We start from the raw sequence: 3,365 nt of genomic DNA, 5'->3' as shown, positions 1-3,365 counted from the left end.
CCCGCCAGCTCGGCGTGGAGCCGGCGGCTCGAAGGGGGCTGTACCCTCTCCGGTCGTATGCAAGCCCTTTCAGCCCGTCTAAAATGACAGGGCTGTTGCGCTGTCATTTTTGTTGCCGTTATTGTTAGCATCGTTAGTTCCTATTTATTTCCTCCGCCGCTTCCCATCCCCGTAGGTGGGTGTCTCTCGGTGGAGGTTCACGCACGGTTTGGCATGGGGAGAGGAGCGGACCGCAAGCCTAAGCCCCTCGCCCCCAGCCCTTCTGGCACAGTTGTGTTTCACTTCTTTCGTTGCTTCATGTAGTTTGCGTGTTGCCGTGTGACCGCTGGTTTCGTCCTCTGAACAGATACTAATAAAATACTGTTCTCTTCTCCCTTTACCCCTTGACTTCACTTCTACAATAAATACTTTATTTTTCGACCCGAATCGCAGTGGTTTTCTTTCTCGGAGGCGGAGGGGTACTTGTTTTGGAAACCGAGGACCAAGGGGGCTGGGCTGCCCCCAGCCCAGCCATCTCCTCTCCCCCCCTGCCCCCCGCAGTCTCAGCCTCTACCCAGACCTCCTCAGGGAGATCCCGCGGCTTGCCGGGGACCGCGGAGTTTCCAGGCACCTCCTTCCACGCTGTTCACTCAGCTTGACTTGGAGAGCAAACTTTGAAGCCTGGCTGATGGGGGCCAGCCCTCAAGGCCTCCACTCACTGGGGAGCCGTCCTGAGGCCGGCCTAACTTCCCTGACAAGATTGCTGGTCTGCAGAATGGAGGGCAATGCCCAGCTCACAAGGTTATCGTAGGACTGGGGTGGAGGGGGGGATTGTTTACTTCTGGCGTCTGCTAGAAGTCTTAGTAGGAAACAAATGAATTGCTTTAAAGGTTCCAAGGGCTGGAGAGGAGGTGAGGGGACAGAGAAGAGAGAAACGTGTGGGCTGGGACAGAGTATGGGGCCCCTTCGGAGGCCCTTCTGAAATTCTCTTGGAGTCGTCCTCCGGGAGGGTACTCACGGCGCCTATCTGGGCTTCGCTGTGCAGGGACCGATGTGTCTGCTGCAAAGCACCTAGCACAGTGCCCTGCACTGAGTAGGCGCTCAGCAGATACCGGTTGCTTTCTCTCCGCTTCCTCTAAAGGGGTGGGGAGGAAACCTTTTTATTTGTCAGCCGCAGATACACCTTCCTGATTTAAAAATTAATGCTCCGAGTCCAGGAGTCGTCCGCACACTTCCCCGCCGCGTCCTCAAGGAGCTCCGGGTCATCAAACCACGGGCCAGAAATTCGCAGCAGAGTAGGTTTCCCTCCGAGCAGCGCGACCCCCTACCGCAGAAGCAAGCCTGCGGATCGCCCCCGCGCCCAGGGCCTCAGCCCCTCGCCCCCGCCTCGCGCAACAGCCCCGGCGATTCCTCCACCTCCCTCTCCATCGGGTGTCCTTTAATAATAAATGCCCTTGTGCCATTACATTATATTGTGGGTTTTGAAAATTTAAAATACGCTGATGCAATATTAATTGCCTATAGCGGTATAAAACACAGGGCCGGAGCCCAGCCGGGCTGCAGAGGAGGCGGCCGGCGCGCGGCTCGCGCCGAAGCGCCGCGCCCCGGAAAGCCGCGAGTCTCCGGCAGGTAAGAGCCTTCGCATTTTCTGGCTCGGGAAGGATCCCGATGTCTGCCTCCATACTCTTTTCGAGAAGTTCCCTGCCGTTAGGTATTTAGTCTTTTGTTGTAATTCACCGCAAAAGTTTGGGAGACTTTTTTGGAGAGCACGAGAGGAGCCGCCTGGTTGCACGGTCTGCTCCAGGACGGTCCGGACGCACCAGGTGACGAATCTCATCCGCACCTCCGCGCCGAGTGCCCTCCGGGCGCCAGGGACGCGGCGCGCAGGAGCCATTTTGACCCGTTTCTACCTGCTGGCGAGAGCGGTACACGAGGCGCTCCACCCTCTCCCTCCCACTAGCGCGCCGGGCCGGCGCCGCCACCTCTCTCCCTCCGCTCGCTCAGGAAGCCACCGGAGATGTGGTTTCCCCAGGATAGTGCAGTAGCCTCTGCCTCTTGTCCGGCGGAGGCACAGACCTGCCGGAGTGGGGGGCGGGGTAGGGGTGCGGAAGGAGGGTAACCCGCATGTTTGGGGTTCGCACAGACCTAGTTTGCATCCCCCGACGACCCATTTCCTAACCGTGTCACCTTGGGCAAGTCCAGTCACCCTTCTAGCCTCTGCTGCTGGCTGTCAAACTTCCCATAATTAATTCTGAAGAGTAACTGCGGGTATACCCAAAGAGCTCCTGGAGCGAAGTTCCTTTTCCGCACCCGCCGCTTGCAACACTCACTGTCCAAGACTCGGCGGGGAGTTTCTTCAGCTTGTACCCAAGGACCCTGAAGTCAAGGTTTTGGTTGTTTGTTGGAAAGCTGCGCCGGGCCTCTGAGGGTGGGACTTTGAGAGCTGCCTGGCTCCAGCAGGGACCCGATCTGAACAGGGGCGGCACAGGCGTTCCCAGGCAGCGGAGGCCCGGGAGCCAGGACCTGGGACAGAGGAGACCCGGGCACCCGAGAGCTGTGCCCTTTGGCCGGAGGCTTCCTCTTTGTGTTTTGTTGGCCATTTCATGTCCAGCTCAGGATCTGGCTCAGAGCGGCAGACCCTACGTGTCTGGTGGATGAATGAATGAATGGGGTTTTCGTTTTATGAGCGGAAACCACCTCCTTCACCCCCACCCTCTCGGAGTCCAGAGACTGCAGGGAAGAACGGAGACCATCAGGGATACGAGGCTCCCCAGGGGTGGAGGTCAGGGCCAGGTGGCAGTCTGCACTACAAGCTCTCATTCGAAGGCTGTCAGTTTCCTTCCTGCTTACCTAGCGGAGGCCATGCCCGCCTCCTTGGTGGCCGCGGGCACAGAGGGGTGCGGTGTGACATGGGCCCTGGGAACCCCGAGGAAGAGTCAGGGGGGAGGACCGGGCGATTTCTAAGCCCACGCAGCGTCCCTGAGTCTCTCCTTGGCCTGTATCTGACTTGGCTTCTTTCACCTTCCTGCCGGGATGGACCCAGTTCCGTCCCTGGTGTAGACAGGCCCTTGGTGCCCTCATACGTAAAAGCGGAAAAGAGGCCGCCTCTCAGGGTTGCTCTGGTGATAAGGCCAGGCCCTGACACATAGTAGGCATGGATGGATCCTCGGACGCTTTAAAACACCCTTTAGACCCAGGACGGAGAGAGGTGGCATTGAGGGCAAGTTCAGAGCGTGGAGCCCGCTCGCGGCGGCATCTTCCTTTGGGGGTGGCCGGAGAGCAGCAAGGCCTATGGACTCTGGGTGAGGCTGTCGAGGCGAGACGCCGGGCGGGAAGAGGCGCCCTGCGCGCTGCGCGTCGCGGCCAGGAAGGGACACGGGTCGCCG

This window comes from Carlito syrichta, unplaced genomic scaffold, assembly GCF_000164805.1.
Source record: "Carlito syrichta isolate Samal-C Ts95f unplaced genomic scaffold, Tarsius_syrichta-2.0.1 Scaffold59884, whole genome shotgun sequence".
Taxonomy (NCBI): domain Eukaryota; kingdom Metazoa; phylum Chordata; class Mammalia; order Primates; family Tarsiidae; genus Carlito; species Carlito syrichta.
This window is presented reverse-complemented; position numbering follows the sequence as displayed.